The following is a 27,558-nucleotide window of genomic DNA, read 5'->3' on the forward strand; positions in this document are numbered from 1 at the left end:
AGATAGAAACACAGGAACACTACCAGAGATCTCTAAATACTTCAGTCTGAAATCCTCCTGGAATAAATTAAATGGTATTTCCTGCATGTTTTCTCCTACAACTACAAAACAATCACACTAAATCCAACCTTTTGAAGAACTACTTTCCAATGCGAGATTCCTTCCATCAGCTGATATGAGCTTAATTCTTTATCACAGAATTAAATAGAAAAAGATTGTGATGATATCTATGAACAGGCATTGATCTGTAAGTCCAATGAAAAGCGTTCAGCTTTTCCAAGATTAAATTCACTGTCTTCTATAGATCACTAGCTCTGCAGTAGTCTGAAAGAATTCACATGCTACTGCACTTGCACTGCATTAATTATAAATTAAAGCACCTTCATAGTATCTTCCACTTTAGAAGCTCACGTTTTACTAGCAGTGGTTTGCCTGTGTGCACAATATTCCAGTAATAATAACTTTCAAATTTCAGAGACCTCAGCTGGTGGAAACCAGGTTATTTTCACCTACTTCTTTCATCGCTTTTCTGTAATTACTTTCTAATAATTCACAACCTTCTAGCTTTGTTTGACAAAAATGCAAATCTGTTATATTTGATCACTGTCCTGCCTCTGGCAGGAATCTGATAAAAGGTTTCTTTACAAGTCCTGGTAAACCTCTGTTTGCTTTTATGTCTAACAAAAGCTTGAAAAAAAAATCTTAACCAGGCCAATTTTGTGCTAATTTATTTAAAGCTTTGTCTTTGGTTCCTTATAGCACTTAAGCCTATGATGTAGAATGATTAGTGTTAACCTTACACAAAGTTTATTTAAGAGACTGAAAGTCATAAATACGTTTTCAATTTAATTCATCACTTGCATGCATATTTCATACTTGCTTACATTTGGGCGTAAGGGTTGTTGAACTGTACAGTTCTGCATATTCAGAACAAACAAGTTCCTTAATTTTACACTTCTGACAAAATACCTTTTCCACACATATGTGGACCTTGAAAACATTAAGAACTTTAATTATGCATTATCCCAGCATCTCATCTTGTTCCAGTTCTATAATTAACACAACTATACTGAATATTTCAAATATAATGAGGCTATAAAAATTATCATCACTCTGTAACATGGAAATTTTTCTTCCTGGACCTCAGCTGGTTTGTAGATTATAACCTGAAGCACAATACTAGATGATTCTTTCAAATTCATATGCACTAGTATGCCAACAGTATTTTATTCATATATATAGAGAGAGAAACTCTCCTTTAAATCTTCAGGAATTTTTAACATTAACAGCATTGTGTGTCAAAACGCTGCACAACAATTTTGTAGTAGAATTTTGAATATATGCTTCATTTAACACTGGGTTGCTTGTGAAGTGGTCCAGGTGGTGGTTTTCAATTTCAAATGTTTTTCTTTGCATACTGGGAAAAAAATAATAGTAATAAAAAAAATCCATCCATTCATGATTTTATATCTGTTAATTATTATGCTTTTTAAAACAGTGAATTCTCATTTCAAATTTGAATTCCAGATTTTCAGACTTTTCCAATATTCAACACAGATCTAATCTAGATTTTTTGTCCCTTCCAAAAGGAATTTTTGTGAAGGGTTTTGATAAGCATGGGAGGGAATTACATCTACTTTCAGGAAACCTCTCCCCCTGAAGAGTTAGAGGAAAAAAAAAATAATCAAATGCTAAACCCAGAGTTAAAGTAATACAAGTCAAAAAACTCCGTAGCCCCAGGGAATTCAAGGGCATGGTAGGAATAGGTGCACACAAGAAGCAATTGTTTTTAATAGAAAATACTAAAGAAATAATGGCTTTTCAGCCATTCTGTGCAAGTTACTTTACGCTCAGATACTGTGCATCTGAACATAAAAAAATGTATGTGCAAAGATAAATGTATTTTGTGCAGAAAAAAATCTTCAGCTACAGTTGAGCTGAAGCAGGAAGCCTAGTAGAATTGACTATTGCATAAAAAAGCAGATAATAATGTGATAGGCACCATTCATTAGGATTTAAAGAAAAAAAAAAAGTCTCCAAAACGCTTTCTCAGGAACTAAAAGCAACTGAGAAATGAAGCAGCTTATTAAAAAATGATGCTTAAATACAGTGCCACAATTACTGATAATGTAGGGCATAGGAAATTTAATAGTGAATAGCTTTTTGTTCTGGTAATTTTTCAAACATGTTTTAGTCATTTCTAGGAGAATGCAAAGGGTATCCAGGTAACCTGGATCCTAATGGACTTGCAGTTGTTCGGTCAGCTGTCAGAGAAGAGTAAACAGTTAAAAACCTATGCAAGCCTTGTCCACAAGCCCAAATCAAATGCATTAGCAGTAAAATAGGCATCTCTGACAGCCAAATTGTCACAATCAGATTTCAGAACTAATATTCCACTTATAGCTCAGAACAATTCTTAAGCTTGTTTTCTGCCTGAATATTGCAAGTATTGCAAGCAGATATTTTTGAGAAGCAACTTTGGTCATAGGGAAAGCATTGATATTGTTTATACTATCATTTTTTATGGTCTTTATGATACTACGTATACAAAAAAAATTGCAATATTGCATTTGGCCAAAGAAGAAAGGGGATTGTCAGTCTGTCATCATTTTCAGAAAGTGAAGCCAAATATTAATTTAAATGGAAGCACTTACAATAAGTAGTTTTGTTATAGTAAGTAATGAGCCAATATCTAAAATTTGATGTAACATCTGTTATTAATATTACAGATACTTTAATATTTAAAAGTAAAAGCATCTTTATGTACTTTTAGGCATACCGCATACTGAGATCCCTCAGTGTATTTAAGGATTCTTCTGTTCCTTTGGCTTTCCTGCAATATCAAAAACAAGTGTGCAATGCCTGCAGTGCCTTCTCTAGCATTCAACAGAATGCAAGTATTTCAGACAAAGAGACATCATTTTAAAAAAAGCACATGGTCAGATCTGCAGGGATAGCACAAGCATGAGTTCCTCCTTTCATGCAAGGAAGTTGACATTCTTAATGTCACTGAACACTCCTGTGAGTTTATTTCTGATATATTAGCTCTTTTTTTTTTTTTTTTTTTTTTTTGATGGATTTCCACTATGGAGATTTAGATTATAGAATCAGATTACATTTGAGAACATAATATATCTTGTCTGTGGAAACAATATAGCTACATAATGCAGCATTGGTATCAACATCTGTTTCTGAAAGGTAAACTGACACACTCCTGCAGCAGTACTATTGCTTTCAGGTTTTGTGCAACTTCCCTCAGTAAGTATCTGTGCAACCTGACTAACCCACTGCCATAAGGGTTTTAGTATTGCATCCCACAGTGGCAGTATCATTGGTTCATTCTGGTCCAGCTCACATGCTGTGGCTTCTGGCCTTTGATTTCCTTATACTAATTTGGAATAATTTCTGACATTAGCCCTGATTACTTCTAGGAAAATCTGTGGGTGATTAAAGCAATTAAGAACACATTTTGATTTTTCAAAATTCTGTAGCTGGTTTTAAGCTATGATCTTGCTATCAGGTAATGTAGCATTTGGTTGCAACTGAAATGCGATCTCAACCTCAATTATCTAAGCCACAAAATTACAAGCAATTAGAAAACAAAACAACAACAACCACCACAACAATCCACAGAAGATTTTACAAGTATTACTGTAGTTTTAACTAGGAAAAGAAATTGATACTCAAATGCCTACAGTGGTTTTTAGGTTGTATAGTCACAGCTCTCTCCTTAAGGCATCCGTGTAATTTTATTATTGACAACACTGCTGCTAGGTAAGTTTATTTTACTGATATAGTTAAGCTGATGAAGGTAAATTTGGCCCTAACATTAAAACGTTCTTCCTATTCTACCCATTACTAGCCACTTGATGTGCTTCCCCTAATGATTTACTAAAACAAGTTTTGTGTTTTTTCTCCCTCTTGAAGGCTAAGAGGGCAGATCTCTACTACAATTATCTGAAGCAATGCATTTACATATGTAGCAACTCTCATTAATTTTCACTTTCATGATTCAAGACAAACCTGACATTTTTCTTTTCACTAGTTGAATAAATTCTTTCCACAGTATTTCAAAGGCTGTTTTTAGCCCGTGTTTTTGTCAGCAGATTAAAGGTTTTTTAGTGTTTGAGGCTGACAAGTACGAGTACCCAGACGTTTACATTGCAATCAAGCTATTCATAATAAAAAGTTTCAAATAAAAACTCAGAAGCAATAACAGTGTAATTTTTATCACCAAGCAATATTTACACAATCAGAATTCAAGGCCTAGGAGACTTTTTAAAAATGAATAGAAAGCCTTATTAAACTTAAGCAAAACTCAAATAATATTTTAACCTTTTTATATTTTAACTATGTTGAAACATGAAAAATGAAGGCAGAATCATACAGAGTAAAAAGAGGACATAGGGAGTGAAATATTTTCATGGCTACCTGCAGGTCAGTTTAGAGATACCTTTAAATTCCTAACCCAACATTCACTAACATTAACTCTTCACATGGGGTTTTCAGCCTTGATATCTTTTGCAAAATTCAGAAGCAAAAGGAAAATGTGCCCATTTATATATGGTGAGCTTTACATTAAATAACACCGCCAAGGTGACAGATGGAGCTATTTATACATCCATATATCTAAGCTTTACCATGCAATTCACTTAAGATCCAATTAAGAAAGAACAAAGATCTTGTTCTTTCTATTAATTTTGTTTTTGTTTTTAATAAAAATGGAATTTTAGTAAAACTCCCAAATACTTGCAAAAAAAAAAAAAAACATAAAAATATTAGAGAAAAATATTTAACTACTACCCTTTATTTTCCTTACGAACTGAAAACATCACCCAGTGGCTAACTTGACAGAAAGCTTGGTGATCCTGGAAGTTTCTTAACGTAGCTAACTCTTCAGAAGTGCCCACTGGAACTTCTTCATAGGCTTCAGGATTCAGTAAGAATTCAGTGCCTCATGGTATGTTCCAGAAACAAACCCAAAACAAACTCAGCTTTTGCAATAATAATGCTACTGTTACAAGTAGTATCTAATGAAGCCATCCTTCTTCTTCAAGATTAATGGGAACAAAACTAGGAAAAAAAAAAAAAACCTGCCAAATTTTATACCCTATCCCACACATGAAAGACGTCCACAAACTCCATAGCTTCTTTCTCTTCCTTAGTTTTTCAGTCAGAAATAGGAACGTTACCCGGTTTTGTGCAATAAATTACCAGCTTGACTGTGAGCTGCCCACTGACTCAGACTCATTCCAAACACCTACAGCACACTCACAAACTCACTGTGGGTACAATTCATTAACCTAGAAGGCAATTATGCCTGCTTAAACTTTGCAATCAATACAGCTGTGTATTAGTTATTGAAACAACTGCAAAGCAAGAGAATACTGATTACAATCACCAGAAAGTCATTTACAAAGTCATGGTTTTTTGTTTTTTTGAGTGCTTTACTTATATTGATGAAATGTTGCCCCTATCAATAAAGTAGAACAAGGGATAATAAATATTAGAGATATAAATAATGAATTTTAAAAACACCATTAGGAAAGATAGGAAATAGACTATTTGTATACAAACTGAGTTAAAGAAATGTTCATATAACAGCAATCTACCTCTTTCTTTCCATGCTCTACAGAATACAGGATTGATTCTAATTACGCAGTATAACTAAGGTCTCACTGACTGAGAGTCAACAAACCTCCTGCCAAATACCTACAGAAGATTAGAAAGAGAAATATAAATCAGTTATGATTTGAACCTAGGCTGCAAAATAATGCAGATTAAAAGCAGGCCTAGTGTTAGCATCAAACAGGACACTCAAATACATCTCCCAACAAAGTGGAGACTTTTACTTTTGGTTGAAATTCATCTCTGCTAAAAGACCTGCGGGAGAACAAACATTTCTTTTACTGTTTCCATAGCTTCTCCATACTCCGCCTCCCTCTAAACGCAGGCACCTATCGGAGACCTCTGACTTCTCCAATAAATTTTCAAGTACTGTTGGTCACAGTTTATTAGACTGATACATTTTCTAAATCAAAAGGCCATGCTCTGAAGGAAATACGAATAGCAAAGAATTCCTTGTCAGTCCTCCTGCCGGATATCAACTGAACTGGTAAGCTTTCTCATTAACCAAAAGAGGTTTTAATTTAAAACCTTGGAGACTAAGAAATACTTAAAATGAGCCTCTTTTCCTGATTTCTTCTGGGATTTAAGGCAGGCTCTGTAAGCCAGCTGCTCTAATTAGCACAAACTACAGCTTTGCTTGTAAAAAGAAACAAATTAAATCTTTATTCTTCTGTTTCTCAGTAAACAACATTTCCCCCCCCACACCCCTCAGAAAATATCATAAGTGATGTGTAAAAGTAGAATATATTTCAGGTAACTTTAGTTTGACAGAGGTAGGAAAAATCTTGCTAATTTTTCTTAATATACTAGCTTGATTTTTCTTATTGACATTAATTTCATGAGAAATACACATGACCAATTCTATCAGTAACTAGAGAGCACAAAGCTGTACTCAGTGAGAAACTGAGGGGTGAAAACCTTCGGCAACCTCACCATCATCACTTAGGTCTGTACACATGCGCAAAGCTTAGAGAAGTAAAATGAAGTCAAGAGCAGCCTCAGAAAAGACCTGGAGCCCACTATCTCCCTGGAATTCATAAAACCCAGACTGACATTAAAGCAGGTATAGCTACCTTCATAACTGTAAAAGTATTTCCATTTAGACAAATAAGATTAGCCATGTATTATGTACTATGGGTAGCTAAATCCATAGCATACTGGGTTTTGTCTGTTTATTTTTTAAAAAGGTAACTGGTTCCTGACACAAAACAATGGTTTTAAATAATCTAATATTTTAAGTACATATCATAACTCTAAATTGTTTTTAAAATTACACTAAAACCTATTTTGCACTCAATAGTCACCATGTGATTAATTCAAAGTCAAACAATACTAATTCTGAAATTCAAAATTAATGTGTTACTGTTCACACAGTTTTTGACATACTGCTTTTATTATATTCAGATCTCCATGTACATTTCTGAAGATGAAAGAAAACATGACATTCAAAGGGGATGGAAGAGACCTCATTCTCAAGAGCACATTCACATTTGGTGCTGGATAACAGCCACCACGAAAAGAGAGCTGAAAGACTCATTTTTCCCCACAGTGCTGGAACAGTAGTGCCTAACAGTAATGATCTTTGTATATGTTTATATACATAAAACACACAAAACAATGAGGTATGGTGGGAATAACATTTCCAATTGTGTTCTCAGCAAGGAGAATTAAAGTAATTAGCAAACAATATGGATTAAAAAATAAGCATTACTTGAAAAAAGTCTTCAATTTCATTAGATTTGAAGAGTCTAGAATTAGCTGTTATATAAACCTGCAACAAAGATGTTAAACATCTAGCTGAATGTCAAGTCATGCCCTGACAAAACCAAGAAAGAGCCAAAGTAAAGTTATAGATTCAACTTTCCTTTATATTTTCTTCAAATAAATTTTCAGCTTTTGATCATGTTTCAAAATACAAAAAGGAATCTGTCAATACAACAGAAAAAAATTCTGACTATGCCAACCTCAAGCAACACACCTAATAAATGAGTAGAAATGCCCAGCTGCTGCTTATCATCCTTTTTCTCCCTTTCCTCACACTTTTCTCCCTTTGTCTGTTGTACCTATTTTTCTCTATCTTACAGTGAACCCATAAGCTAGATCCAATAAAGGATTTAGTGTCTCAAAAGGCAGGTTCTCTAATATATATTATTTTAGTCCCACAGCACCCAAAAAGGGAACACAAAGTCCTGGGTCAGATGCCTGCAGTTCCAGCTAACTAGTAAACAATTCCTTACGTAAGGAAAAACCCAAAAAACAGCAACAAAAAGCAGGCATTGAATTGGTTAGTATGTGCTAAATTACATTTCTAAAATAAATTTTAACACTATAAAAACAGAATAGAACAGAACAGAATAGAATACAATAGAATAGAATAGTTCAGTTGGAAGGGACCTAACCAAAAGTTAGCTCTAGGGCTAACCAAAAGTATATTCTTAAGGGCATTATCTAAATGCCTCTTGAACACAAAGAGGGATCAACCACTTCCCTAGGAAGCCTGGTCCAGTGTTTGACCCCCCTCTCAGTACAGAAATTTGTCCTAACACCCAGTATGAACCTCCCCAGCACAGCTTTGTGCTGTTCCCACCAGTTCATCAGTTCCCAGGGAGAAGAGGCCAGAACCTCCTCTCTGCTTCCCCTCCTCAGGAAGTTATAGAGAGCAACAAAGTAGCCTCTTAGCCTTCTTTTCTCCAGACCCAACAACCGAAGGGTCCTCAGTTTCTCCTCACAGGAGATGCCCTCCAGCCCTTTAACCACCTTTGTTGTTCTCCTCTGAATGCTTTCAAGGACCTTAACATCCTTTTTATATTGTGTGGCCCAGAACTGCACACAACTTTCAAGGTGAGGCTGCACTAATGCTAAATACAGCGGGAGAATCTCCTCTTCTGGCCAGCTGGCTATGCTGTGTTTATTGCATCCCAAAATGTAGTTTGTCACTTTGGCTACCAGGGCACTCTGCTGACTCATGTCGAGCCTGCTGTCACCCAGCACCCCAAGATCCCTTTCTGCAGAGCTGCTCTCTAGCTAATAATATCAAAGTTACGGATTTGTGATTCCTCTCACTTCCCTCTTAAGAATTAAGGCTCCTCATCCTATATTCTTCTAATAAACATGACTGCTAATTAACTGGCGGAAATAAAAGTCAATCATTCTCTTCATTCTACTCAAACACAGGACATTGTCCTTACTTGAATGTTACACTGAACTAAAGCAACATACCAAGAATTCCAAGCATTGCTGCATCTGCTTTTTAATCTTTTCCTCTCCTTACTCTTTCTCTAACATGAAGTGAATGAGCAAATATGGCTTACACCATCATTCATTTTCAGCTGACCAATTCTGCTGTTTTTGGTTACTAAAGCCTGTCCTAAACTCCACCAAAATCAATAGCAATCTACCCAGTCACATGCATTGGTGCTTAACGTATTGACTATTTCATTCTGCTATGTTTAAACTGTTGATACATGACATACTGGAAAACTGCAGGCTTAACTAGTAATTTGCGAAATTTGCTGATTTTAATTGCACCTTGTTCAGCTCTTAAGTTCTATTTAATGAGATCTTATTAAAGCAGCAGCTAATGGAGTACTAGAAATGGCAACTTTCTCATTTCTTTATTGATTTTTCCTCTTTCAGCTTTCAAGCAAGTGCTTTAAAGTATGCTGGATTTCCATATTTGCTAAGTCAGTTACCATCTACTTGTTCTTTGTGTTAAAGCAGAAACACTGGGGAATGGAGGAAGAACTGTAGTTTTGGTGTTGTTTCTTATGCAGCCATCTAAATAAAAAAAAACAGTTACCCAGTGTCAGCAAGGACACGATCAAAATCTCAACTGAATTTCACATCAGTATAAGCAGAACATAATACATTTGTATACTTCATTTACTATATACATATCCATTAGTCAAAACATTGGTATCCAGTTGTATGCCACACTATACAAGTAGTATATACTGCCACTTTTGACAAAGGTACAAAAAAGAAGTAACAGCAGAAGTTGTAGAACAAATTTCTTTTCAATTCTTGTCCCTACATATGCATATAATTTCTCTTAAAAACCTGTGTGCTTGCTGCTCAGTTTAAAAAAAAAATAAAATGCTGAGACATTTCTTTCAAAAACAAGGGCTGAAACATATCTTAAGGAAGACAAACTAAATGCTAGCACTTTCATTAATTACAATAAATAATTTTCAGGGCAGAAATAGACTTTAGCTTTCATACGTATTGCAAATTAGACAAACATTTCACGCATAGATCAAATTAAATTCAACTCATCTGACAAAATTTGAGATAGAAACATATAAATGACTGATTTTTATTGTCATGTACAACCCAGAAAAGTATTGCTTGTTCCATCAGGAAAGAATTGAATTCTGCAAAAGCTAAGGTAAAATATATATATATATATATTTATATATATATATATATATATATATAAATAAAATGTCAACATTATGGCTTGTATTATTGAATTGTTGCATTCTTTGTTAAAAAATGCCCGTGTCTCAAACTAAACATATTTCATAATAAGGGAAGTCATCTGTATCATGGAGATCACTAGTAATTCACATCCCCAAACTCAACTTATGCTGATTTTGTGTTGTGCATAGCAATTTAAAACAATTAAAATCTGTTATTGATTCTTACTTATGATTTATCTTATGGAATTATATTGTCAAAATAATAAATCTCTGAGAAAATTCACTTTACACAAGTGACATACTCCAAGAAACAGATTAGGTCTCCTTAGTCCTTTTAGGCATCATACCTAGAAAGTAAGAGACATTCTGCACGTCTAAATATCTAAAAATAGTATTCGTGTGTGTTCATCATTGCCTCTGAAGAGGGATGCAGAAATAAATACAATTAGCTTATTTCTTCTATCACTGCTAGTTCATACCCCGACACAATAAATTACACGCTTTTCTTCTGCCCACACATCAGTCTATGAATGTAGGCACTCTTTGGAGCCTTTGTCTCCAGTGTTACAGAAGGGAGAAATAATTTGGACATTATGTAAAATAGTGTAAAAGATGAGCATATTATGTAATAAAATATTTGTTGAAACCACTTGATATTTTCACACACACACTTTAAGATGTTTCGGAGTTTGGATTATTATTTTTTTAATTTTATTTTTTATTTTTTTTAGAGCAAGATTCCACTTCCTTGTGAAGTTTTATAAGAGGGGTTTGCAGTCACATAAGTTCCTTCCAAAAAGAAAAACCAGATGGTTTTCTTTGAAATGAAGTATTTCCCCCTCTGGTCTCTAGATGCAAATTGTTTTGTTTTTATTTAAAGAAAAATAAAAGATTTATGTTTGTAAACACACATTGTCCATTCCTGTCTCCTCAGATCTTCACTTATCTGTAAAGTAATTAAATACATCAATCATTTATAAAAGTCTAGTTAACCGTGATCTAATCTCATAAATATTAGCCTGATCAAAACCCTTTACGCTTTCTTTCACTCCAAGAAAAGTTGGAACAGTTTCAGGTTTCTATTCAAACTAATTTTTGAATTTGAGACTCCTACAAAAAGGCAGAAAAAGAAGAGACAGCTTCATTTCACAGCTTGGCACCTAGGAATGGCTGGATGTGTGCAATACACAGGCTTAAATCCCTACACTAGTTGGACTTAATTTCAATGGAAGTTTTTTGAATGGGTCTTGTAAAGAGATCAATAAAAGTGAAAAACATTTAAAGAAACTAGAAAACACGTTGAAAGAATCAACTTTCTTGTAAAGTTTTATTATTATTATTATTATTATTCATAATTATTATTTTATTTTGTCCCATTAAGCCTTGTGACAGCACAGAGGTCACCAAAACTACATTTCTACTGAATCCCTGATTTTAACAATCAGGTTTGCCATAAAGAACAGTTCATTGATATATTTCATTGTCTGAAGAAAGGAAATAATACATGGAAAGCAATGTGGGATAATTAAATTATCCTTATCTCAACCCATGAGCTTTCTTTTTTTCTTTCCAGCATACTTTCTTCTCCCCTCTTCTTCTGAGGAGGGAGAGTGAGAGCGCAGTTGTGGTGGAGTCCACCTGCTGCCCAGCAAGTTAAAACCACCACAGCTGACCACAAAGCACATCATTTCAAATTACATTCATGTGTTTGTAAGTGTTAGTTTCAATTTTACATCCACTGATTCAGAGGAGAAAAAAGAAAAAAAAAAAAGAAAAGAAAAAGCCTAGTCTAAGCTATCAAAGAAAAGCACAAAGAGTAAATCATAAAAACAAGCAGTTATTGCCTACAGTTATCTAAAATTTGCTGCTATCAAAGGCCAAATCATAGCATCACTTGTCAAAAGATATATAAGAAAAACAGGCCTAAGAAATTGGTCACAACAACGAAGGGAGAGAGCAAATGCAGGGGACCTAACTTCCAAATCAAAACCTCAAGTTGAAAGAAAGCAATTTTAGACACATGCTTAAAGCAAGCAAGCAGGCAGGAAGCAAAAGTCCTTAGAGACTGGAAGAGAAGGTTGAAAATGAGTTTTACCAGCCTATATAAAGTTGTCATTAAGTCACAGATACAAAATAATATTCTCACAATCCAATATACATGAAAAGGGGAAGGGGAATAACACACTATATAACACAGCATCAAAATTCAACAGTTTAGGAAAAAAAATGATGGTAATGTGAAACAATTTCAGGTGTCAATCCTCAGAATTCAACTACTTGTTCAAGAATAGAAAGTCACGTCATGAAAACGTGATGAACATTATACCACAAATTATCCGTAATCCAATTGTAACAGAAGCCATACTGTAATGTAAGCAGTTATGAAATATCTTGGATAATGCAGACCAAAAATCAGGTCCAGTGAAATTAGGTACATACGGATGATGAGTTATATTTACAAGTATAAGAAAGTTTTAGATGGCTGTAGCTCTTGGAAAGAAAACTGACAACACCTTTACAAGTTTTGGCAAAATATTATATTGTTTCTGCAATGGTTAACATCTCTGTTAATAGCATTAATCCCTTACCCAGTGTAGCTACAAGTGGCAGTCTGTGAGCCTATTCATAATCAGGTTAACTACAGTGACAGCAAAAAATGCTTTTACTCAACCTTTACCTAGTTATCAGGATTGACTTCCACTCTTGAATACTTCTGAATTCTAGACTTTTCATACATTCATAACTGAGGCAGCAAATTCCTTGCAAAGAAACGTTTATCTTCAACTGATTTATGAGGTATACTTCATCATTTAGTAAAATTGCTTTGAAGTATAGTTCTTGTGCTATTGAAAAATGTTTAAATGTTGCATTCAGCATTTAAACTAATGCAAAAATATTCAAAGTATTCAAAATATTATGCACATTCAGTAACATATTCCATAATTAAAACCTTGGCTTCGTGTGAAATATCCGCTATTAGTTTTAGATATTTTTACCTTAGACTACTAATCTCATTCTATACTGATCTTTTTCAATTTTTATTATTTCATAAGCAATTACTCTTACCATCCACTTATTGCCATTTTCTTTTCAGTTTATTTTCAACTATATTTTAAAACAAATATTTATGATAATCCTGTTTATATTAACAGACTTGTTTATCTTACTCTATGGGATGCAGTAAAGGATTGAATGCAGAGCCAGCTAGGGAGAGAATTAACAGTACGAGGACTTGAATTCAGTCAGTCAATGCTGATTGCTTTATGTGGAGACACCCTGTTGCTTAGCCAATTTTATACCACGTTAGTGTCTGTGCAACTACAGTGTTGAGGACAAGGACATGAATTAATCAAGAGAAAATGAGCTCTACTTTGTTCTTTGGCTCATAGTATCAGTGCTCAAACAGAAGCTACGGAGTTTTCACCTGTAACTCCTCCAAGACTACCCAGCAAATGCTATGTGCAGATGTGAATAACTGAACCATGTAACCTGCTCAGAATAGAAGCAGTTACACATATTCACATCAGTGTTGTCCCTTAGGCTTGGCTCTCTTTCCAAATAATGCTGACAAGACAACTTAAATTGATAATTTCAAGATGACATCTTGTATAATGTTTCCAGAATTACAGATGATTTAGATGGACCATTTTGTATCTTGTTTAAATTTTGGTTAATTTCTAACTGTATTGTAAACAGCTTTTAGATATTACCTATCAAGCCCATTTTACTCAGGGAGTAACTGTGTCCCCTATGAAGTCCATGAACTCCACATGAACATGTGCTGCACCCCACCCACTCCCATTTTGGGGAAGCAAAGATGAACACTTCAGTTTATCTTCTTTCAATTGTGTCATAGTACTGAAAGTAATCACCCTCCCAACTCAGACTGTTGGGACTAACTTTAACATCTAAAACATGCAAAATTTTCAGATGCAGTTACTGGCTTATAATATTGGTAATAGCCACAAACCAAATTTCATAAAGAAGGTAGATCAAGTTTGAATAGACATTTCTTTGATGAACAGCTTCTGTAATTTCAAGGACAAAAGCCAAATTTCAGAAATCATAATGTAACCACCAAAAACTGATTCACTCTTTTGCTGGAACCTTTAAATTTCAGTCAGTTTCCTTTTTGACGGTCTAAACTAAATTTATCTGGATCATTTCTTCATTGTCATTTCAAAGACATGTCAAAGTGCTTTGATTCCCTTTGCCCCCTTTTTAAACACATACTAGCGACCAGATACTTTGAATTCCCTTTTTTCATGGTTTAACAACAGAAAATCCTTCAGAATCAGACAGTCCTATTTTCTGGGAGGAGGATGGCCATTTTTATTGTTGGTTTTGTTATGTTTTGTTTCCCTCCACTCCAGGCAAAGGAAATAACTAAAGGAACTTTCTAGTGAATTGGTATATTTCCATTAAAATTAGAACATCATCAACTAAGAGAGATCATTTGTGCAGTGGCAATTTTGTTGAAGTCTGCTGACAAATAAGCCTCTACTTTTTAAGATAAATTGCAGTACATTATTGGACATTATGAAGAAGAAAATATCTGCAAATCATCCCATTCCGGAGTTTTTCTGGCTTGTCTGTACATATATTTTCACTTAGAACAACTGCTGCAGTCTTTATTCAAAATAGTGAAGCTTATGCTCTGTTTAGAAATAAATTCAGTTGGCTTGGAGGTTGAGAGAAAACTACATGACATCATAAACAGAAGATTCTGAGAGTGACCTTGTGGCAGCTTTGACAGTTTATCAACTCTGCATGTTAAATAGGGCTACTAAGGTTAGGTTATGTCTGCAGAGAAGAATGGAATACATTATATTAAGAAACATTTGAATTATCACTGCAGAATTTACAAGCAATAAAGTGATTGGTCACGCCTGCCCTAACTGGGCTACTGAAAACCAGATAGCTTATAAGCTGTGCAGAACTGGGTTCTATTTGTGTCGTTGTACCTTATATGTCATTACAAGTCATTCTTCCCAATATGCATGAGGGGTCCAGTCTAAAGTGAACAGATGGATTCATACCAACTCATCTGGATTTTGGAACTGAATCTATACAGCACAACCAGAATAATTAAATGAGAGCATGATTCAGAACCACCACAACACATGAAGTTCTTCAGAGACAATAAACCTTTCAGAAGATGCCAGGTGCTACACTTTAGTCATAACAACCCCATACAGCAGTACAGGCTTGAGGAAGAGTGGCTATAAAGTTGTCCTAGCAAAAAAGGAGCTGGGGATGTTTGTTGACAGCCTGCTGAACGTGAGCTGGCAGTCTGCCCAGGAAGCCAGGAAGGACAATGGCATCCTGGTTTGTATCAGGAATAGTGTGGACAGCAGGACCAGGGCAGGGATTGTCCCCTTGTACTCAGCTCCAGTGGGGCTGCACCTTGAACACTGTGTTCAGTTTTAGGCCCCTCAGTACCAGAAAGGTTTTGGGTTGTGGGAACATGTTCAGAGGAGAGCAACTATGCTGGTGAAGAGACTAGAAAACAAAACGTATGAGGAGTGTCTGAGGGGGTTGTTTAGTCTGGAGAAAAGGGGGCTGAGGAGAGACCTCATTGTCTTCTACAACCACCTTAAAGGAGTTCGTAGCACTTTGGTCTCCTTTCTCAGGTGACAAGTGAGAGGACATGAGGAAACAGCCTCAGGCTGCACCAGGGGAGGCTTAGACAGGTTATCAGGAATAATTACTTCACAGAAAGGGTTGTTAGGCACTGGAATAGGCTGCCCAGGGAAGCAATGGAGTTGTCATCCCTGAAGGTATTTATGAGATGTGTGGATGTAGCACTTAGGGAAATGGTTTAGTGGTGGACTTAACAGTGTTAGTTAATGTCTGGACTTGATGATCTTAAGGGTCTTTTCCAATCTAAATGATTCTATGATTCTCTGGGGAGTCAGAAAAAAAAAAAAAAAAAAAAAGAAGAAAAAAAAAAGAATCTGGCACACAGATTCTAAAGATAATGTGGCCTCTTTGTCTTCTTTGCAAGAACTGCTGTCTTTTGAATGCCAAAGATTATTTCTAACCTTTGATGAAAAGCTCTTTTGAAACAGTATGATCACAGTTACTTCTTAAGGGTAGCTGATAGGAATTTTCATCAAGGAACTATTTAAGAAGCATTGCATCTCCTTCTATATTGAAAAATATGACCTTTGATGACAAGTAACTGTAATTACATTTGTTAACCTGACTTCAGAACTGAACAAGAGAGATATTTATGATAAATTCCGCACTGCCAAACAAGCTATACAATATATCATTAGTTAAAGTAAAACTGGTACTGTTCAAATGCTGTGAACTCTGGAAAGACTGCTGAGCTTTCCAAACAGCTTGTGTCCTTTGCGCTGTGTATCTAATTAGTAACTTTTGAGCTTGGTGTTTTCCTGACAGCTGGTGTATGGACAGCTGATCAAAAACTATAGGTGTAAACAGCATAAGATTTGTTAGAAATGAGATTCCAGGAAAACTACCTCTGCAGAAGGAAAACTAACATCTTACTTTGCAGTTTACGTTTGTATGGTAAATCTTGCTAAATCTGTATGAATTTGTTAAAACCTGTATTACAGAATAATGGTTTATTTCTCATTTAGCATCCTTTACACCTTTCCAAACTAAACACAACCTTTCAAGTGTGCAACAAAACTGTCATAAAACATGTTTCCTTTTATGTTGCTTGGGAAATTGCAGATACAATCTCGGCCTTATGCCCTTTAGTTCAACAGCTCTGATTTTTCTCACTGGAAACCCATCATTCAATTCTTTTTTGGTCAGCCTTTACAGCTAGAAGTAACTAGGAGAACAAGAGTACAGAGGCAAACCAAAAAAGGAAAGAAAAAAAAACAACAACAAAAAAGGAATGTAGCAGGCTATCCCCAGGGACAGAATGGCGTTACAAGAAGCATGGAATATAACACAGCAATGACAGAAGAAAGCAATAATGATGTCTACTGTGTAATGTCCTAAGAAATGTCTTGAAAAGCAGCAAGTTTTATGCCTTACATTCAGTAAACAGGATTTCACAGCTTTTCCCAAATTAGTTGTTGCAGATTTTAGGACTCAGGAGAACAAACCTGTACAGATTTCTTTTTATCAAAAAATGGCAGCAAAGCTGTTTTTAACCAAATGTCTAGAAAACTACTCCAGCCTAAGCTCGTGAACGGAAATGGAATAAGTATAAGTAATCCATCCTAATACATATGCAGAAATTAGTAGAATGGAAGAATGCTCTGACTTTGGAATAAGGTGGATGGGCAAAAGGTGCTTTAGTTTGTTTTTAGCTTTTACTACTCAATGCTGTTATTAATTGGCAATAAATTAATCTCTCCCAGGCACAGTCTGTTCTGTCTGTGATAGCCACTGATGAGCAATCTCCCTGTCTTTATCTCAACCCATGAGCTTTTTCATTGTATTTTATCACCATTCTGCTGAGCAGCAGGAATGAGAGTGGCTGTTTGGTGCCCAGCTACCTACCAGTGTTAAACCACAACACCCACTCTTATCCTCTAAAAACCAAAAAGCAGACCTCATAATCTGTTAATAGAAATGCTTCCATGAAGTGGATATACCATACACGTGGCCTGTTTTTATAGGTCCTCGAATCAAAAGAATATTCTCAAGATTAAAGACCTCAGTCCAATACTACTATCTGGAATGAAAAAAGAGTCATACTTAGCTCAAAAAAAAAAAAAAGTACAAACAAAACAAAATAAAACAACAAGAAAACATATTAATTTTGATTAAAGTTGCGCATAACATATAGGAGAATGAATACGGTTTTCATATAAAACCTACCTGCACCCAAACTTCATCTAATGTCCCAAGTCTAAGTCCACTCAACCATTATGAAAACTAACCATGCTCTTTAAATGAATCTCTAAGCTAATAAAATATTTAGACGTCTATAGTGCATGCTACGTATCTTAGAGCCGGATTCATGACTTCAAGTAATTGGTAAAAGAATATACTCCGGAGTGGAAAGGAATTCTGGATACATCATCAATAAGTAAATAGCAAATTGTACTGTAATACCTCAAGTAATTAGGATATTATTTCATCCTAAACATAACTTAAAAACCTACAGCACTATTTCTTTGTGACTTAAAGCTACTAGTGCTTCTTACTGACATAAATCACAGCCTGATTTAGAGAGTCTGATTAAACATTTAACAAAAGAGCTCCAAAACAGGAAAAATATTCAGTCTTCAAAAAAATATGACCCCACATTATTATGGAGAAAGAAGAAAACAAAAAGAAGTAGAAGAGCAAAGAATATTTTTCATGTACAAATGGTAACAAGGAAAATGTTACAAGTTTTCTGATTTATTACCACAATCATTTGGCTAATCAAGTTCACATAGCTACATCCTTGGAAGTTACAAGTTAATGTTTGCAATATGCTACGAAGGCCTAAATGACATGTCCTTATCTACAGAAAGATGGCTGCTGTCTTCACCTCTTCTAGTTGCCCAGTGACTGTGACATAACTCTAAGAGAAGATTTGCTTTGATGATGGAGAATAATCAGTCAACACTCCTGCTTGAGAAAAGACCCATGAAACATTCTAAGGCATCCCTCATTAAGGCATATATTAGACATTACGTTTTTAAATAAAAGCATATATTCTAAAATAAATTTTTAAGTATGACACATGCATATATGATACTATGACTCCCATTTCTTCTGAATGAAATGTAAATTTATCTGAGAAATACACAGAGTTTATATATCCCAACTCACTTCCCAACTGACAGTCAAAAAATTCTCATGTATCCTTTAGCTGGTGCATATTCTGTTTAATTTCTCAAACTATGAGTTTCTCTTTGTGAACTTCTTCAGGAAAATATAATCAGATAATATACAATTAGATTTATATAATTTTATATAATCAGATTTCTGACAGCTCATTTTTCTGATAATTTGCCTCTCACATTGCAGAATCAATGCAGCTCACAAATTAATAGTGGAATTCATCTTCACAATGCCTCTATAAAGCATAATATACAGGAGAAACCAAAAGTATCATTTAAATGACTTGCTACAGTGGCACAGGAAGTTTGTAGTTGATCCACACAAATGTAATCAGAATCCTGAGTCAATATTCAGATAAGTAAGTCTTTCACACTAGATAAAACAGGAGAGAATTTGGCCCCTAAACCTAGTATCCCTGAATCACATGGATGAAACTGCTTCAAAAGTAACATACTATTTAGCATAAATCAATCTAGTTCCACCTCAGCAGGGAAATTCCTACACGTGCGAACCCTAGTAAGTTTGCTTTACTCCAGACATAATCATAACAAAAATAGAAATTCATTTAGGCAATTGCTATTTATTAGTAAAAGCTTTACAGCTTCAAAGATTCAGAGATCCTCATAATGATTTAACGCCAAATGAGTTGCTATCAAAATCAGCTGAATCATTGCTGTTCTATAATTTGGTTTGATAAAAATTTTCATTCACAGATTTAGACAGATCAAAGAGTCCTGAAATAAATAAATCTTCATCACAGATTTCTGACACCACCAATTCACTATTTGATTATATAGTCTATTTCCTCCAAACATCCTGAAACGGAATCTATACAGAAATGTGTTTTAAACCTTCCGATTGTCAATACAAAATTCTCAATACAGTCATCAGGGAAAGAACATCAGCCAAAAATAATCACAATTAATTCTGACAAATGATTGAACTTACTACAAAAGCAGGTAAGAAATAATAAAAGTAATTTTACAGGAAAGAGATTATCCTTAGCACTACAGCACTAATAAATCCCCAGCAGACACAGAAGAACAACAACGAAAAAGCAGAATATAATACATCCAGTGATAGCTAAACTTTTAAAGCCTTCTTGAGTAGTTTCTCTAAAATCTCCTCAAACTGAGGAGCTCAAACTGCTAGAAGAAGAATAGCCATGGCAACCAAAGAAAAGGTGAAGTACTTTTAGCCTTTAAAAGCTCACTGCACCACATACAAAACTAAAAATTCCTTAAATATATTCTTTTGCAAGATGCAATCTCTTAAGCATTTTGCCAAAACTTTCCCATGGTCTAATCATTGGAACAGCTCCACTCTCTAAAGCCCCCACACCCCAGCCAACTCCTCACAGTAATTAAGTACATCTGATTTCCAAGCTTGAAAAAAAAAAAATTAAAAATGCCTCAACTTTGCATACTAGAAGGAACTTACACGGGAATGTGGAAAATATGCAGAACAATGTTTGTTTGTTTGTTTGTTTGTTATTATTATTGTATTTACTTAAGTACAGCATTTGGATTCTTCTTCTGAAGGCTCTAAATTTGAAACTTTTTCTTGACAACTTTCTTCACCCTTCTGCTAGTAGTCTACTACTAATTTAATAAGTCTTTCCTTGCAAGCAGTCCAGCTGGACTCTCTTCTTTGTTTTTAAAACTCCTTCTCTAAATGCCTCACTTTTTTAGTATGTAACTTCCATCATTAACTTTTTTATTTTATAACTTTCACGCATTTTCCCAGAAATGGGGGATATCAATGCTCCATGACTGACCATAAATTTCCTTTTAATCTCTTTTTCCTCACGGGCTTTTTGTTGCTAGCCTTGAATATAGCTGTCATTTGGTTATCACAAAGATTCACCTCTCAGCTCACTTTGCTGGCTGTCATTTGTCTGTCTTATCAGCTGTCGGATACACCACAACTTTCACTAATGTTTTAAAGCGTAATGGAATGTCTACAAAGTCCTTATTCTGGATAACATCCTTTGTTCTGTGTCTGTGGTTCTGATACTGTTCTTTTCAGCTCCAAATTATGCTTTCATTTGTCCCAAATACTGTTCTTTCGTTGTCTATAACTTTGCTTCCCGTTCATTGAATCAACATCCAAGTATTATTTCCTTTACCTAAGAGTCTGATGAATCTTCCTTCTGTCTTTATGACCAACAACAAATATATATATATATATCCTCATAAACCTTAAAAACTCTAGGAATCCAAATAATTTTTTGCTTAGCCATAATGTCATTGAAAAAACAGGAACTTGGCCTTTCCCCTTATGTCCTACAACAACTTTCTATTCACTACTAAATTTACATATTTTCCCCACTAGATTTCAAACCAAAGAGACTGCCACTACTCAATCCACTCATCTGACTCCTCTGTTTCATTTATGTGTATGTTCCACTATCTTCCTGACACAACTCACTTGCTTTTCACTTTGTCACCTAGCACAGGTCAAAACCTTTTCTATCATCCCTTCTGAAACACTTAGAAACCTTGTCTCAGTTATCGCTTTTCCTAGCACTTAGCTCTGTAGTGAATCCAAGAAATATTAAAGACACTGTGGAAAATAAAGCACTGAATTGTAGCACTGCAAACTGAAAAATGCACACATTAAGACAAAAGTTACTGCCAATAAACACTCTCTTTTTCATTTATTTTTTTTATCATGTCATTATAATATAAGCGTTGGATTTGCAAAATATGCTCAACTTAGCAAGAAAACAAAACTTAAGCAAGCGTGAGTTATTTTCCACATGATTCCATCACATGGTTTTCACCTTTAAATTTTTGACGTAAAGGCTTCATGCTTAAAGAAGCTATTTAGAATAGAGAATAAAGACTCCAGTCAGTTAACTTCGCTTTGTTTCCCCTTCTTTGTAATGGCCACATTTTCACCCCCAAAAAAGCTTTATGAACATTCCTTCCTCTGATGTACACTTTTATGAGAAAAAGCTAACTAAAAAGGTAGATTTAGTATTGTTGTACGAGTTGTATTTTCTATCCATATAAAGAATAACAGTGTTTGATTAAATGCATTCCATATATTTAAGAACAAATCTTTACCATACTTCCGTTACATATTTTGAAAATACCTTTAGTGAGATTTGCTGCCCTTAACAGGATGAAAGCTGAGCACCTTAGACCAATTACAGCTACCTGCTGGTAAGAAAAACAGTATGCATTGACAATAGCTCAGCAGCATCACCTAAGCCTAAGTTAAAGCTGTACGTACTTGAGAATTCTTGGCATTCTTCACACACAACACAGGAAAAGAGAGATTCACAAGCACAAGATGGACAAGTAACGAGTATGGCACTTTTCTCCAAGTTGTTAGAATCAGAGACATGTTCAAACTTCATCACAATAAGGTGAACTAGAGGGAGCTGTCACTTGGTCATAGTTTTCTGCATTCTCTCATGTGTAATAAAATTTTCGAAAGGGGCAAGAAAAGCTATGCAGGTACAACAGAAGTAGAAAAAATGTTATTTATGTAGAAAGTAGATTGTGCTTCCACTAGTAAACTTGTGCCAGATTCCAGCTGTGCTTTGTGTATTGAACTCATTATGTTTTTCACCCTTTGCTCCTGACCTTCCAAATGGCCCAGAGGAGTGAGACTATGTGAAGGATCATTAGTTAAGTACAAGAGAGCTCCTGCTAGGTTTAGCTAATGAGATTTCTCCTTTAGTGTTCTGGAAAGGGCCAGGGAGAGACAGACTGGCCTAGGCTCTTGTATTCATTATTTATCATTGTTCAATTGTTCATTTATCAGAGGTGTAACAGTCACATCTAGAAGTATACTTACTTGAAAAGGTTGAAGACTGTATTTGCATACAAAGTAAAAGCATTACACCCAGTTAATTTATAGTTCATGTGATTTTACAGAAAATATCACTGGTCAGAAAACACAGGATTATTAGTATCCATCTCATTAAGTATAATTTAAATTTTCAAAGGTAAATAGCACTAACTGTCTGCAGAAAACTGTAGTACCATGAGGAAGAAGTTCTCCAGGTTCAACATATAGTGAGCAAAACCTTTATAAAAAACAGGAAATGGATCAGTTAGAGCCAAAACAACACACTTTCTTCATATGGAGCTGAAATCTGAAGAAAGGAACCACCATTAGAAACCATATGATTTGAAAGACAGGCCAGTGGATTCACTTAAGATAATTAAATTCTTTTCCTAATGTTTGTTTGAAGTCAGCAATTACATTTTAGAACAGATAATGAGTGCACAGACTCAACACTTGGCAGATACAATGCTGTTTTAGGCTTCAAAGCCTATAGTTTTCACATAGCTGCTGAGCTCTCTCTAACCTTACAACCCAGCAAAGGCAAAAGATTGAGATCCAATTGAGATCCATTTGGTTTGACAGATGGGAAAAATATCAGGGTTAAAAAAGAGGGAAAAGAAACTTATTACAAAGTTATCAGTTTACCCCTAACTGCTCCCAACCTTATGCAATGCTACTAACAGGGAATCACTTATATCCCATTTTTATCAGATGCTCCAAAGCCTTTTTTCTTTCTGTGTCCCAATATTTGTTCAGTAAACAAGGATTTGCAGACTACTAGGGCTTATTCGATGTTGAAATACAGGCCTGGCACACCTCACTCAGAATCATTGTCACAATGAGGCTTGGAAGCCACATCTGAACCTCAGAAGAGAGGAAAAAAAAACACACAATATGGCATCCAAGAAGAAACCTGTCTTCACCAAGACCACTGACACAGCCTGACAACCTACAGACTACATTTTGCCTCCTGTTTCTCTTCATAAGCAAAAGAAGCAGCAGAAATTTGAGATCAACTGCTTTTTTTCCATGAAAGTTTGCTGATGCTGGCTTGTAGGTCCTGATCTGTAAAAGAAGGCCTTCAAATATAACACTAAACATGAACATTCAAGAATACCTTTTTTTTTTTTTTAATTTACAGCTCCAAAATGCTATATGTGCAATATCATGCATTAAGCGTTGTCTTGAAAGTGAGTTGGAGAATCAGGCCTAATACATTTGTATAACATGTGCTGCAAATAAAATATTGAACTGAGTCCCACTATATGCAGCATTTTGAAAAGTTTGCCTGACATAAAAGGTTTTAATCACATTTTGACATCTAAACTGAAAACAGTGATGGATAGACAGGTTCTCTTGTACAGTTTGGAGTAGCTGATATTTACAAAATGTTGGAAGAAATAAGATTGCAAAAGTGGTAGGACAACTTCTAAGAATTGTTTGCTGAGGACAAACTGAAGTGTCATAGACATGATCAAAACATTTCTATAAAACTTTGCACACTAGTTTATTCAGCAGTGACTAATTCGCCTCAGGGGCTTCCAGTGCTAGATCACGAGAAATATTTTCATATGCTTTGAAAACAGAATGTCTCCTGGTCTGTTTATTAATCCCTTCATCTTTCCAATTACAAATACTTTTAAATGTAAAAGGATGGTGCTTAAGGCTATGCAGTTGCTTCCTGCTTGAAATCCATTGATAATTAGGTAACAGATTAATATCACCGTATTAATTTCTGATACAGTGATAACATTTGGCTGTTTGGCCACAATGTCACTTTGAAACTAATACCATTTAGAGACTGCCAGCAAGCTGCAGTATGGACCTGCGTTTACAAACACAGATTTAGCAGAATTATTCTACTAGTTTCTTTCAAACAGAACAGCAGAAAAGACTGTATACAAAAATATCTAAGTTAGCTGCCCAAGCAATGCAGCTCTGTCCATGGAATACTCCCAAAAACATTAAGCGAGGCACATGATCACACAGAGCATACCTAAAAGCACATATAGATATTCCCCGGCTGTAAAACATGACAATAAAAATATTATATGCGACATTACACAATTTACTCTCAACTGATGGAGATTTGTATGGTTCAGGACTGTTAATGAATGAAGAAACACTGGGTAAGCACACCAACTCCTTTAAGTCCAATCTTTATTACTTATCTAATTTAAAAGAGGTTCTGGAAGATTTTACCTAGCCCTCAGATTTACATATGAGAGTGAAAGCCATTGTCACATCTGCAGAATCACCCTACCTGACCTGCTCCTTAGCTTCCAAGGAAAACTGTAACTTATCAGTCTTCTCACTGTCTTCAAAAGGAAATGATGATTTTCTACCAGCAAGTACAAGTGATACTCATAAATAGTAATCTAACTTAATTTTAGGCTCAAAATAGCAAAGGAGAAAGAGACAAGGCCTAAAATAATTCTCATGAATAAGCTTGATTCTAAGTGATAGAACACCATTTAAAAAAAAAAAAAAGTGGGAACACCTAAACAAAAGCTGGTTAATTTCAAGGCACTTAACTCATATACCAAGAAATATTAGATATTCATTCTGAATAAGAACTACCTTAGAAGAATCTTAATCCATCTTTGAAATTCTGATAGTGTTACTCACTTTAAGTAGTCACTTTGAACTTGAAACTGGAAACTGACAAGAGAAGTACGCACTAACACCATTTGAACTTCCAGTCTCCCTCCATATAGATGGGACTTCATGACAGTAGTAGCCTAGATATTGAGCCCTTGTACAAAAAAGAAAATCTGTATTATTTTATCATTTCACTTAGCACATAGACAAACAATTACTTCTAACATTATGCTTCAATACTACAGAGTCTGGAATGAAGTTACAATTTCTTAAACAGTTTCAAAATTTTCGTTGTGGTTAGTTGTCTCCTAAGTGTATTTCATGATACCTGGAAAAGAATGGATACTTTTCTATCTGTGCCAATGTTGGTTCCTAGTCTATTCCTAGTTTAAATAAGCACAGTTGCTTTTGTTGTTGTTTTTAAGTGTAGTGCTTACAACACAGCTATTTGTGTAAACTAAATAAATAGACTCTCATCCATTGTTTGTCTACATTAGAGAAACGAATGTTTCTCCATGTAAGAGAAAACTGGTCATGGTTCTTGCCCATCTCCATTTCAATTCTACTCTAGGCTCATTTTTCATTAAAAGGGATGCCCAGAAAACTGACTACTTAAGGCTTATGTAATTAACACTTATGTAAAAAAAATACATAGAGCTGATAATTCCTGCGGCAGCATTTACATGGATAGATACCCTGCTAACCTTGAACAGCTTAAAAAAATCTTTTTACTCCTGTCTGATATCTCACCTTCAGGCTGAAATTTTAGTGCCTAAGTGCAAGACCATTGGGGGTTTGTTTGGTGGTGATTTTGTTTTCTTTCAGTTCTTAGAATCACGCAGCTTTGTGTGCACAGTATTGCAGTCTTTTACCTAATTAGCAAGAAGAGCTCTGGCCTGTACTACACCAGTAATTTCAGTCTGAGAAGTCCCATTAGCCTCACTCACAGTGTAACCACATCACCTCCTTTTCGTGCATTCTTTATTAATCCAAAAAAAAAAAACTTCTTGCACTGGTATCTTTACAGATGCATTCCCTTAAATGTTTTGTCACAATATTGGGCACAACTGGCAGGATTTGGGTGGTGAGAAGCTGCAACGTGCTCTCTGTGGTGAAAGGGATGTGCCCATCCCAACTGCCTCAGCAACTGACAAAATGGCCGCCAGCCCCCCAGCCAATCAGAGGAGGTCCTGGCATGGCACTACCAGGGTTTACTTAAAATGGCGGGTGGTGGGGTGCACTGAGGTGTTTGGAAACTTATGTCCTTGATTTGAGGCATCAGAGTAAAAACCCAAAATAACAGGCATGAACAAGACTCCCATGATAAGAACAAAGGTGGCTTGAAGAGCTTGAGGAATACTCAAAGGCAGTGTTTAGCAATCAGAAATTAAGAGAAAATTTGATCACTGTATTGAAGGAACATTTAGACTGCACCATGGAAAGGGAATTACATCTGTCATATACCTAGTGCATTGACAAATGGTCAAATTGAAATAAAAATTCATGAGTTTGAACTGTTTAGTTACTCATTCTTTCTTGTGAAATGAATCCTCTCAAAACTGCCATTTCTTAAAAGTGTTTTTTACTAAACAAAGCTCATGGCTGTCACAAGATCTCTTTCCATGTGACAAAGAATATTATACAAATGGACACAAATTAATGTCATTGCCTTGATGGAGTATGAAACAAGAACAGGACATGACATTGTCAGTGATGCAACAACTATCCACTACAAAAATAAGCAGCAAGTAACACACAGGGGGCCACATGAGGCAATGCTGCAAAGGCACACTGCAAACCCACAGCACACAGCTCAGGAACATTTACATTGCAACGATTCACTCAGTTTGCGTGACCCTGAATACTTACAACATTACAAATGAAAACTTTACTTCATTTTCAGGGGCATACATAAAGGCAAAAAAATAAAAAAGATGACAAATAATCTATCAACCCGGTTTTAATAAATGTCTTTAGTAAAAGAGGGTATTTTAGATGGCTAATGAAGTTGAACTTTATTTTGCACACATGTTGCAGCAGCATTTAGATTTCAACAGACTATACACAGACATTTACAAGTTTCAAATACAAGATTTCACCAGCTTCTTAGGCTGAGACAGGACATTTGCATAAACACCAACATGGAAATCTAAATTTATATTTCCAAGCTATAGCTACCAGTTTTCATTCCTCAAAATGAAGTTTCAAATATTTGGAAGTAGCCTGTCATTTATACTGCCATCTAATTTATCGAAGAGCTCTTGTCTTAAGTGGCAATTTGTCCCTCTTTTTGTATTAATATAGAAGGTTAATTTTTTCATTATTGTTCTCAAGTATT

General features: G+C 35.2%; 1 long non-coding RNA gene across 3 annotated transcripts in view; it reads right to left on the reverse strand.

Annotated features, from left to right (window-relative positions):
* The window catches only part of LOC121077479, a 156,730-nt gene extending 130,371 nt beyond the window's left edge, over nt 1-26,359 (reverse strand). The window contains exons 1-3 of one of the 3 annotated variants that reach the window (XR_005824075.1): nt 26,168-26,359; nt 25,248-25,374; nt 9,136-9,405 (exon numbers count right to left, since the gene is read on the reverse strand). This is a non-coding gene — a long non-coding RNA (uncharacterized LOC121077479). Of the gene's footprint in view, nt 1-9,135; nt 9,406-25,247; nt 25,375-26,092 lie in introns of those variants that run through there. The other 2 variants (XR_005824076.1, XR_005824077.1) reach the window with 2 other exon arrangements.
* Nucleotides 26,360-27,558: the final 1,199 nt, after the last annotated feature.

This window comes from Cygnus olor, chromosome 13 (genome assembly GCF_009769625.2).
Source record: "Cygnus olor isolate bCygOlo1 chromosome 13, bCygOlo1.pri.v2, whole genome shotgun sequence".
Taxonomy (NCBI): domain Eukaryota; kingdom Metazoa; phylum Chordata; class Aves; order Anseriformes; family Anatidae; genus Cygnus; species Cygnus olor.